The 12,550-nt window shown below is 42.8% G+C and overlaps 1 long non-coding RNA gene across 6 annotated transcripts in view; it reads right to left on the bottom strand.

Moving 5' to 3' along the window:
- The window catches only part of LOC120098523 (uncharacterized), a 44,416-nt gene extending 36,415 nt beyond the window's left edge, over positions 1 to 8,001 (bottom strand). For 2 of the 6 annotated variants that reach the window (XR_005496795.2, XR_010060421.1), the window contains exons 1-2: positions 6,606 to 6,996; positions 414 to 524 (exon numbers count right to left, since the gene is read on the bottom strand). This is a non-coding gene — a long non-coding RNA (uncharacterized LOC120098523). Of the gene's footprint in view, positions 1 to 413; positions 525 to 6,605 lie in introns of all 6 variants that reach the window. The other 4 variants (XR_005496796.2, XR_005496792.2, XR_005496794.2 and 1 more) reach the window with 4 other exon arrangements.
- Positions 8,002 to 12,550: the final 4,549 nt, after the last annotated feature.

Here is a 12,550-nt window from a genome sequence, read left to right as displayed (position 1 = left end):
GAAAATAGTTCAGTCCGAGCATATCTAAAGATCTATTTTCAAATCTGGATTCATAGCCCTTCCCACAACTCAACGTGTTATCATGTGTACTTGGCAAATGGAATTTCAGACACTGGTGTGCATTCTTTTATGTGTGTCATGGGTACCCATTGTCCTTCCACACCTTGACCAGTCACAGTAACTGTTCCTTCTTCCAGGAAGTGCTCCCCGTCTCCCCTGGAGGTTTTCTTTAATCCCACACTTAAAGCTTTAATACTTCCTGTGAGACCCCATCTGGGTTCATGTTCTGGACAGTTCACATACTGTGTGCCCCTGGACATACAGATTGGTTTGATCATATAGCCATATGATCTAGTTACAGGCAGGAGGGTTCTCTAGGAAAGTGAGCAGACAGATGTTCCTTTTCTACTAACCTTGGCTGTGGGGCTGGAACTGTTGAAGCCATTGTAGTGATACAAGGAACCTGAGGCTGAAGTCAACAGAGTCGGGTGACGACACTGGTCAAGCTCCAAATGCAGCCTTAACTAAAGCCACAGATGGGAAACAGGTAAATATATGAACGCCGTTCAATGCTTTTCACCTGTAAACCCTTGGTGATGTATCTTTTCAGACTCTTTACCGAGACAATTGAGAGTGGGAAACATTTCCTGCCCCCTTCAATATGCACTGAAACTCCTTTTGGGCAATGTAGTGAATGGGTGATATGCATTTTGGTTTTTCTCTGGATCCAACTATCATACAGAAAAACCTGGACTAATCTTGTAGGAGCCCAGGACAGCATGATAAAGAATTATGTCATGTCGACAAATAGCCAGCAAGCTGCATGAAGTAGGGCTGCCCAGCTCCCCCTCAGCTTTGTTTGAGGGATAAAGAAGACCCAGAAAAGATACCCAAGTGAGTCCAGCTTAAATTGCTAACTCACAGACTTTGAGAACACAAAAACAAACAAATGAAACCCTCCAGCTGTTTTAAAGTTCATCACCCACTAGCTGATGCCTGCCCAACCCTGGCTTTCTTATGTCTATGAGCCAACAATGTAACCTTCGTTTTAGTAAGAACTGGTTTTTCTGTCATTTGAACTAAAAAAGCATGTGCCTCTGTTCCCCACTCAGGTAATACTTGCAGGGGTCCTGTTTTACTTGTACTCCAAAATAAGTGAGATATCTATAAATATTAGGAAGTTATATCATGTTGGTAGATTCACAGGTCACATTTTGAAGAGCAAGGAATACATTTGAGTCTCTTAGACTGTATCTTGGAGAAGGTGGTTTATACAGATTATTTTAGACCATTTTCTGTTGCCATTAACAAAAGACTCATGGAAGGGCTAACTTACAAAGGGAAAAAATGTTTTCCTTCACAGTTCTGGGAGACCAAGACTACAGCTTCATAGTCAGCTTGGGTTTTCGTGATGTCCTCATTCTTCACTATATTGTAGTGGAGCAGTAGACAGAGGTCACACATGAAAGGGATGTGCTTTGTGAAAGGCATCGGACTTGCTTTATAGCGATTCACTGCTATGAGAACTCTTCCACTCCTCCTAGAACTAATCCAGTCTCAAGAGAACTGTGCTGGTCTCTAGAGGAAGCCACTAGCCCAGTGTGAGGGTGATGCTCTTGTGAGCTTCCTTCCTCTTATGGGCCTACCACCTCCCAGCATCATGACACTGGGGACTTCGTCTCTAGAACAGGGATTGAGGTAAGAAAGGACAAACCAGACTCAAGCCATCGCACTTCACAATAAACTTAGAAGACACAGCTTACCTCTCTAACCCACACAATAGCCGAAAACAGGCACATCTAAGAGACATATTCAAGGGAGCACACTCAGCCATCTCCCTTAAGGGAATCTAGAAAAATCCAGGCCTGGAATTTTAGGCCTGAAATCTGAAACTAGGAATAATTCTTTTTTTTTTTTGGTCTAAAATGGAATAAGCAAGCAGGAAGCCCAGCTCTGTCTGCCCTTTGATCTCCCAGACACTAGCTATTTATTGCTGTAAGGGGAGCATTATTCCTATTAATTAATTCTTACTTAAAACTAAAAGGCCTGAAGCCAGGTACCCACGAGGTCATGCCCCATCTGACCTATCTTCCGTATCAGACTGGAAGTCGGTTCTCACCAACTGTTGACGAATTGTGCATGTGTGTGTGGGAAAAGGGGGAGGGGTGCACACTCTAATTTTTATTCTTAGAGGGTTGTCCACCCTGTTCACCTCTTAGCTTATTCTGCAAGTTCTCAAGTATCCCCTCTCCTCACATCCTCAGGTGAAGGTCAGAAACCCTTGCTGAAGTCCAAAAGGATGGATGTCCTCGGCGGATAGAACACACCCCAATTCTCACCATGCATTTCACAGTTTACCTCCTTGACCTCTGCAAATCCCGTGTATACCTCGTCTCTCTGGACAATGTGCCTAGCAACCTGTTAGCGACTTATCCCCACCCCTTCGCATGCATCAGACTGTGTGTACACCCTCTCTGAACAGCGGGACCACTTTCTTCCCGCTAAGGGACCATCACACTTAACTTCTATTTACAAGTGTTTCCAATACACCCTGGTACAGGGTAGCAGAACAGAGCCAGCTAGGACTCGTTTTGGCTACCTGGGTAATAAAGCAAAATTGTGTTCTCAAATGAACTTCAAATGAAAATTCCCTAATTCAACATCTTCTTTAATATCTTCTGCTATGCATCATTGGGTGTCCATGTGATTAAAATCAGATTTGTCCTGGAAATGGATGTGTGCAGTAGAGAAAGGATGGTCTCGTCTATCCATCAAAACAGAGACACACTCTCATTGTAACCCTTAGTAACTAAACTCCTCTCTTGAACCCCTTAAAGGGAAGACCCACACAGTGACCAGGAGCCTTAAGTAGCTTCACTCATGTGGCCCACTGCCCTCTCACAATGAGCTCTGATCTTTTTAATTGCTAAGCTTGAAATGGAGTTCCCTTGGTTTTTTTGTTTGTTTGTTTGTTTGTTTGTTTGTTTGTTTGTTTTTGAAAATCAGTGTGACCCCATTCTTTAACTTAGGGACTAATTTAAAGATCTGGCAAGACCTAGTCTCCTTCCTGCCCTCCCCCAGACCACAGGTAATACTGCCTTTGTCTCTGTTGTAGACTATGGGATATCTACTACCCCTCCTGACACCTGCTTGGAACATGGTAGAAATCCAGGACTTTCTTAATGGAAACAAATATAACAAAAGCACATTTGGGAAGAAAAAAAAGTGTTAACTGCTAATAATGAAATATGATTTTATTTCATTAGCTATTAACTTGTTTCTTAAAAATAAAATATTAATTATCCTTATAGCAATTTTTCCTTAGTTTTTGAGGTTGTGCCTCATGCATTTTTCACATTCCTCAGGACTCACAATAAAAGGTGGCAGCGCAGGAAAGCTCATAGGGAGCTACCCTGTGCTGCACTGCGGGGTCACTTGCCTGACAGTCCAGCAAGGACAGACCCCAGTGTGTCTTCAGTGGCAGAGTGGGGAGTGCCTTGGAGTTGCGGAAATGTAGGTAGAAAATAAAAGCCACTTGTGTTGGTTAATCTTCATTGCTAATTTGATGGGATTTAGAATCACCATAGCAATAAATCTCTGGACATGCCTGTGGCCGATAATCTAGGTTGGTTGACGTGAGGAAGCATACCCTAAATGTCGGTGGTAGCATTCCATGTGCTGGCGTCCCAGACTGAATGAAAAGGAGGCAGGAGCTTGTATAAGTCATTTTTCTGTTGCTGTGATGAATCACCATAACCAAGACAAGACAACATGGAGAAGAAAGGACTAATCTGACTTGATGGTTCCATGGGGGGAGCTTGCAATGCCAGGGGAGGCGTGGCAGCAGGTAGCTGGAGAAGGACCCTGTAAATTCACACCCGTCACCACAAATAAGCAAGGGGTGACTGGGAAGTGGGGTAAGGCTATGAACTCTCCAAGCCTGCTCCCATCGAAGTACTTTCTCCAGCAAGGCTGCACCTCCTAAAGGTTCCATAACGTCCCCCAAATGGCACCCCAAACTGGGAGCCGTGTGTTTAAATACCCAAACCTACTCAAACCACAAGAGGTGCTGAACCGCAGACACGATAGGACCAGCTCCTGCTGCCACCCTGCCTTCCCGACCACGATGGACTGGATTACCTGGCACTGTAAGCCCAAATAAGTCCTTTGCACCTTTCACCTTTCAACCCTGCTTATGTCAGTTACTTTGTCACAGTGACAAAAGAAGGAGCAACAACTCCTACAGGTAGTTGCCGGTTTCCCACAAATATTACACCTCTCACTCCTACACGCTGAGCAGACCGCTTGCTCACTCCTTCCCTTCATGTCCACAGAGCACTGGATTCATGTTTTGAGTGCATTTAGTATGAAAGCAGATATCCTGAAGGCAAGAGGGCCAGCCCCATGCCAGCCAGCGTATCCTTACAAACACATGCAGAGGAGGCCTAACAATGAGAATCCTCCCTCTGGCTGCTGTGAATCTGTGTCAGGCCACTGAAGCACCTTGGGAGTTTGTCTACTCACTCCCACTTTTCCTGCCTCAGACAGGTGTTCCTTCCCTTGCTGACAACTCTGAAGGGCAGGCAGCTCTGTTACTGTCCAGCTAATCCAGGATACAGGGCATCCCACTTCCACCGAGCCCAGTGAACAAAAGTAAATGTGGGGTGAGTCACAGGGAGGACATGAGCACTACGAGCCCTGTGAAGGGAGGGTGGGACTCCGGTGTTAATGGAATGTTCTTCTCATTTCTATTTCAGCTCTTTCCATACTGAACAAACCAGGCCATCGGTGCACTATAACAATGAACCAGGGACCTGTCACCTTGTGTCTGACCTTTGGTCACTCCTGTTCCAACCCTGATAGCATGTCCTAGTCACAGAAAAAAGTTCAGACTATGTGCTACCATAGTTCCTTGGTTCCTTCTTCTATACTCCCACTTCCTTTGACAATAAGCCTTTTAGTAGCTTTGGAAGGATACACAGGGACCTGTACACAGATGCATGTCATGCTTCCTGAGCCTTGGCGCTTGATTTATGCTGTTTTCCAAAGACTGTGCTGACCATTGTCATCCTTGGCTACAGTATTTATTCTTTAAAGGGCTCTCCATGTGTATGTCCTCAACCTATATTGTCCATTTTCTCACCCAGAGCATATGAGAAGCAGTAGGCTCTCATTTTGTTGTTGTTGTTGTTGTTTTGTTGTTGCTGTTTTTTGTGCCAGTCACCTGACTCTTAAGAATATATGACTGACTTCATTTATTACACCATAGACCACCAAAAGTGGTAAGCCTTTCACTTAAACGATGAAGTCAACTGAGCATCATTTCTTTTTTTTTTTTTTTTTTTTTGGTTCTTTTTTTTTTTTTTTCCGGAGCTGGGGACCGAACCCAGGGCCTTGCGCTTCCTAGGCAAGCGCTCTACCGCTGAGCTAAGTCCCCAGCCCCCTGAGCATCATTTCAAATAGAGGAAGAGATGCTTCCAGAGAGCGAGGAGCTTTATAGCTTTATGACCCAGAGTTACATCGATGACGTCACATCGGTACTTATCAGTGAATATAATCCCTTCCCAGAGTTACAAACTGGCTGGTTCACAGAAATAACACAGACCCCTAACGCTCATAATCCCAACTGTGAACAATTAATTTCCAAAATCCATCCTGAAAGACCCAGACGAGCCTGGCTTGGTGAGTTTCTCACTAGTCACTGTTTAAACCTCGAAACTTGAAACTGTTGTCAAGACACCGCTGACTTAGGCAATCAAGATAACAATATTCAGCAATAACCCGGGTGAAAGCAGGGACTAAGTGTGAATTAATAAGTCGGCTGACACCGGGTCCCAGATGTTTTCAACACAGGCAATATGCTCGAAGTGATGCTAGGCAGATTTACATACTTAACTAATATGTTTATTTAAAGGAAATTTCCAAATCCCAAATAACATCCAGATTTCTTCTTTGGCGGCAGATCAAAAGACAGCCTATCAATAAAGACAGACTCCAGGATAAACCTTTCAACATCTGCTTCAAACCACTAAACAACAGATTTGAGAGTTCTGAGAAACTCAATTGCAGACAAATTTCACTGCCTCTTACATAAATATATATGTTCGTGTCCCTGCGATGGTGCTGACCTCATCCATTTCCACATTCACAGTGTTCAGTCACCACCAGCAGCAGCTCAGTCTTCACAGAGAATTCTAGAACCGGGCTCTTCTGTCAGAATGAGGGATGGATGAATAGACCTTCCACCCTGCCAGAAAATGCTACACAGAACTTGGTGGGCACGATTATTTGAACATGGAACGTTGTAGAAAAAGAGGCCCCACCCTCTACCAGCACTTGCTTTGTTTGATTGACAGTGAGGGTTTGCTTCCCCTGAATGTTCTATACTTCTGGTGGGGAGGGGCGTAGAAGCAGTGATGCCTCTGATTTAACAAGACGTTGTATCTCAGTGTTGTCAGCGACTCCTCATAAGGAAACACAAGGACCAAATAAAAGCATGAATAGATCTGTGTTCATGAAGGGGATGCGAACAGGAGAACCTTGGTTCCATAATAGCTCTTTTCTTTGTAGTACGAACAAATTCACGTCCTATGGGTGGTACCTACCTGAGATTGGACTGTGACCGCTGAATACAAGAGGTATCCTTCCTATGCAATAGCCATGATTGTAAATAAGAACCTTTTTCAAGAAAATGCTATGTCATTAGTGACATAATAATTAGCCCTATGTGACTGCCATGACAGTATCTATACTGAGCCTGCTCAAACATTTTTCTTGTCATTATCCCCTAAAGACATTTACAGAACTCTTAGACTGTATCAGACGTGGCACGTAACTTAGACACACTATAAAGTCTCCAGAAGTGAATACCTAGGTGACATTTTAAATGAAGAATTAGAGGATTCCAGGATGGGGTATCCTCAGGGGTCCTTGGAACCAGCCCTGCATGGATACGGAGGGGCTGCTGTTTTGTGTATGTGAAGACACGTTTCTTTGCTACAGTAGAACAGGGAAATTCTATTAGAGAATGGACTTTGTAGGGAGACATTGTAGAACGAACCTTCAGGGTTGTGGGTCTAAAGCCTCTGTTCCTCTGGAATGAACCGTCTTCTGTCTGGTGCACCCCAAAGCTTACTTCATACGCACATGTCCACGGTGCCTCCACATGCTGATGGCACATTTTCCCCCATGGACCTCTTGCATTGACACTAGCTGTTGTAGATGTCATGGCTGTCTTTGTGTAAATAGTGGTGGGTTAGTCAGAGAAACAGAACTGATTGAATCGATGCATATATGTAGGATTTATTAGAGTAGCTTAGAGTCTGGGTAGTCTAACAATGGCTGACTCACAAAAGAAAAGCTGAAAATTGAGTAGTCATTCAGTTCACATCCCAATCTGGCATTGGAGTCCATAAGGATTCCTAGAGAGCTGCTGGGTTTCAGTCTATATTGGATCCCAAAGATGCTGGACTGCATCCTGGCTGCAGCAACAAAGTAGATGTAGTTGCTGGCAAGAATGGAGGACAAATGAGAAAAAATCAGAGCTTCCTTCTCCCATGTCTCTTTTTTTGTGGGTTTCCACAAGAATGGCCCAGATTCAGGGCATCTTTTCCTTTGAATACCCTTATTAAGAAAAAATCCTTCACAGAAGTGGCCAGTAGCTTGGGTTTAGTTAATTCCAAATCTAGTCAAGGAGTTGACGACCAAGATTAGTCATCAGAAGTGCCTAGTGGAGAACAGGCACAGAGTAGAATAAGAGCCCAGTGTGTGCCTTCTGGGTATCTTCATCCATGCATGGATGGATGATTGTTTTGACTATAAGGAGGAACAATAACAGCTACCTCTATGGTTCTTGTGGTTTAAATGAACCAACACAGGAGGTCCAGTCATGTCTAGATCATAGCAAGCATGCTACATACATGACTGATTGTTTCTGTGCTGTGGTTTGTATGACTTATTTCTTGTAGAACAACTTTTCTTGTTGCAATGGGTAGATGATGATGGTCGTGATGATATCATAACTCTCATATCTGAGGCCCTGTGTGCTACATAGTTTTAAGTCGTAATAGCATTAATTTATGATTAATATTATCTGGATTATTTATTTAAATCAATGTGTATATGAGTACATCTGGTTAGATGTCTTTAGAATCCAGAAGAGAGTATTGGATCCCCTTGAGCTGGAGTCACAGTGGTTGGGAGCCACCCAATGAGTGCTAGGAACTGAGTTCAGGTCTTCTAAAAGAGCACCAACCACTCTTAATTTGTGAGCCACCTACTACTTCTTTTTTTCTAGTAGTAATTGGAATAACACACATGAGGTCGTGAAGTCAGCAGGTGATGAAGCTGGGAGTCAGACTTAAGCTTACTAGAATCTAAGTTCTTTAATCCCAGTCATGCTGTCTCTTCCAACACTCTGTCCTTTCCACGGTGTGTGTGGGTGTGTGAGTGTGTATATCTGTGTGTGTTTCTGTGGGGGTGTTGGTGGTGGTATATATGCATATTTGTTGGAGTCTGGGGGTGTGTATGTGAATTTGTTTGTGTATGTCCCTTCCAGCACTCTGAGCTTTCTACTGGAAAGTCTCTGACTTACCAGCAAGGATGCAGGAAGCCAAGAAGGAGGTACAGGTCATATGCACAGGAAGAGGTAGACTACTCAGGAGGAGACAGGAACCAAGCAACTTTGGAGACTACAGTCAGTAGTACCCTCCCTCCCTTTCCTTCCTTCCTTCTTTCACTTTCCCTTCCTTCTTTCTTTAATCCTTCTTTCTTTCATCCTTTCCTTCCTTCCCTTCTCAATTGGTAACTACCTCCACATATGACAGAAAATACAAATATTAATGGCTGGAGCAAGATAGAATTTTTCCTTTTAGATAAAAAAATACAGTGACATTTTACTTAAAGCTGGTGTGTTGTATCCTAGTCCACAGGAGCAGGCTTCTGTGGTCTTTTGCTACCAAAAATAAGTGGCAGACCACTTTTAACAATGCCAACATGTGGAATTAAAGTATTCCCTGATAAAGGAATTTGTAAAGAAAATGCTGTGCGTACACACACTGGAATCCTGCTCACCCATAAAAGACGGAATTGCCATTTGTGGCAACATGGATAGAAATAGAGTTTATTGTGTCAAATTAAATAAGTTAAGAGCACGAAGATGAAGAGCATTTGTTCTCACTTAAATGTAATATAAAATATTGATTTCATAGAGGCAGGAATTAGAACAGAAATTACCAGAGCCCAGGAAGGGGAAAAGGGATGGGAAGAGGATGGTTAATGGGAACAGGAGTGCAGCTGGATAAAGGAATGGCTCTTCACCTTCTATTTTTAAAGGCTCTGCATTGGTCAGTAATGGGCATCAGACCCACAGCTCTGCACATTAGGCAAATGCTCTACTGCTGACCTACATCCCTAGTCCACTTTAGTTTTTAAAATCTCAAAACAAGCCTGAGTGTGTGTGTGTGTGTGTGTGTGTGTGTGTGTGTGTGTGTGTGTGTATTTGTGTCTCTCTGTGTGTATGTACATGTATATGTATTTGTTAGGGGTGAATTTACATTTTGTGTAGGGACTGGTATGTGTCTACATATATTTGTGTCTGTCTGTATGTATGTATATATGTGGAATTGTGTGTGGAGGTAGATGTGTGTACTTCTGTGTGTGTGTGTGTGTGTGTGTGTGTGTGTGTGTGTGTGTGTGTGTGTACGTGAGCGCGTGTGTCCTCTTTACTTAATATGCTAGAATTTGTTGGGGTCTTTCATTCTGATGATTAATGCCCTGCAGTTCTTGGAAATTTTCATGCACAATTTCTTAAATAATTACCTCCCGTCTTTCTATGTTCTTTCTTTCTGGACTCTCTCCCCTCCCCCCACTTCTAATGTTCTACAATGCAGTAATGATGGTTGACAACAATTAATTGAATATTGCAAAAGAGCTAGTAGGGAGGATTTTACATGTTGCCACACCAAGATGACAGATATTTAAGGTGGTGGATATATTAATTATTTTGAACTGATCACTACACTTAGTGTCTCTGTACTGAAATACTAGACTGCATGCTTTCTCCATGTGTACGATTATGTGTAATTAGATTTTTTAAAAAAAAATGTTTAAAAAGTAATCAGCCAGAAACATGCTCTCCTTCTTCACAGAGTTGGAATTGTCCTCCTCTGCTACATGTTTCTTCTCTACGGGTTAGGAAAACCCCTTTCTCCTTTCTTTCAGCTCCCTAGCGTTCTGTGGAAGTCCAACAACACCAGATGGGCAGCAGATCAAAACAATACTGCATTCACTCTGAGAATTAACTTGTTACAGGAACCATAGACCACAATACTAAGCAGGACTTCTGAGCTAAAGCTGTCACAGAGTGGCTGACTGGGAAAATCAAAGATTAGAGCAGAGTCAAGAGTGTCCTGACGTAATAACCAAGATGTCCAGGGCACAATCAAAATGCACCATATGAGGAACCTCTTAGCCCAGGAGAATCACAGTTTGAATGAGCAAAGATAATCAACAAACCCTAAGGCTGAATCAGTTGTTGGAATTATCTGAGAAGGATTTTAAAGTGGTCATCATAAAAATACTTCAGCAATCACAAATTTTCTTGAAACACATAAGAGAGAAATAGAAACTTTCAGTGAACAAATAGACAATTATTTTTTAAAGAACCAAATGGAAGTTGTAAAATACATAAGCAGAAATAGAAAGAACATGCCCTCAGACAGGGTCCACTTCTTCACGGAACCACAGAAGAACCATTTGATGATCTCCGCCTACTCACATTGCTATTTCCTAGCTGCAAGGGAGTCTGTAATATGAAGTCTCAAACTTGGAACAACTGGGCCAGACTGGAGTTTCTTGAGTAAATTGAAAAAAAAATGGCTTATTAATGTCTATGTCTGCCATTAGAAAAAAAGGTTTGGTGAGATTGAGATAGGCTGTGAAAATGTAAATTGGAATATGTACTAACTTGCCACTTACCAGAGAAATCAAGTGCCCTCTAATGAGATCAGTGTCACTTTTGATTCAGACTGGCATGATCCACAGTTACCATGGTTTCTCTGTCTAGCATAGAGGCAAGTTGATGTGACCTGATGTCACAAACACCTTGGCAGGGTCACCTTCTGGGAAAAGGCCACTTAATTACCTGATTAATTTTCTCATCTTAATTAACTTGTCCCCATTGTTGATAACCTTATATTGATTGCTCTGCTGGTAGTAATTAGAAAAGTAGGGAAGAAATAAATAGAGAAGTCATGGAAAGGCCATGGCACACAGACTCCTGTCTTCCTGGAATCGTCTATCTAGGATTTGTGCTTAACATTTTTGCTTCCCCTGTTGGGTGAATGTATCAGAGACACCACTAATCATTTCTGTCTACTCTTCATTCCCTCTTGTGGAATATGTTCTTATTTTATTTTCCAGGAGACTAAAGTCTAACTACCACATGGTCTAGTCATTCAATCATGGCTCTTCAGACAGTAGATAAGCACTTGACCTAAGTTGGGGCAACCATTTTCCGTTCTGTTTTGCCTTGGAACATGAAGATACGGCATCATCTCATTTCCCTTGATGAGACTGTTGGATAATATAGATGCAAGGAGCGGCAGAGGTAAGCATTTTGCAGAGCCAAAAAGAATCCATTAACCTTCCAGCAATCAGGGAAGACAGGCTCATCAGACTCACGGCTTTCCTGTTCCTAGACCCAGCCTTTTAGCCTTTACTGTGGTTTTCACTCTAGGGGTTACAGGGTACCCCTGTTTATTGTTTTTTCAAAAAAATTTCCCATATAAGATAGTTCACTCAAGTCATCGGCCACTTCTTATGACCTAAAAAAAATTCCCTAATAAATCACTCTCACAACTCCTGTGTTAGCTTTAAACACTCCTAGTGAAAATAAAAATCTAAGCATCTATGTTTAAAACCAGCAAAGAGTGAATTGTCTTGTAGACATATACACTGATAAACTGCTATGAACTCCCTGAGGGGCATTCTGTATCTACCTCTCCTTCCTAGTGAGTCAGGACTCTCCTGTCTGACATTGACTATTTCTCTGTACTGACTTCAGTCCTGCAAGATCCCCTGGTTCTCATACTCCACAAGTTCCCCAGAATCTCCTTCCTGAAGTAATCCCAGACAATATGGCCAGTTACTTTGGCTTGGGGCCGTGGCCTTGCAAAGCTGGGACTGAAGTGATGTTCACCGATCCAATGTGACTGGATTGAGTGCTCCTGTAAGACTGGTGGTGTGTTCTTGCCTTGGGGTCCATAGGAATGAGCAAAGGCTGCCTCACTTCCATAGGGGCTGTAAATAAGGACTTGCAAAGAAAATATTTACAAGCACTTCCGGGTGACTCTGAGCTCACACACAGGGTTATACATGGAAATGTGCTGGGAGAGTCTAAAATAAATCTGGTTCATCCTGTTCATTATGTTTATCATTCAATATTTGTTGTATCGGGTGTGTATGTGCATAAGTGTGTGTTTGCGTGTGCGCTTGCGCGTGCGCGTGTGCATGCTTCTCAACCAGGATTTGAATCACCAACTTAAAGCCA

Source organism: Rattus norvegicus, chromosome 19 (genome assembly GCF_036323735.1).
Source record: "Rattus norvegicus strain BN/NHsdMcwi chromosome 19, GRCr8, whole genome shotgun sequence".
Lineage (NCBI taxonomy): Eukaryota > Metazoa > Chordata > Mammalia > Rodentia > Muridae > Rattus > Rattus norvegicus.
The sequence above is the reverse complement of the archived record's forward strand: the minus strand, read 5'-3'. Positions and strand labels throughout refer to the sequence as shown.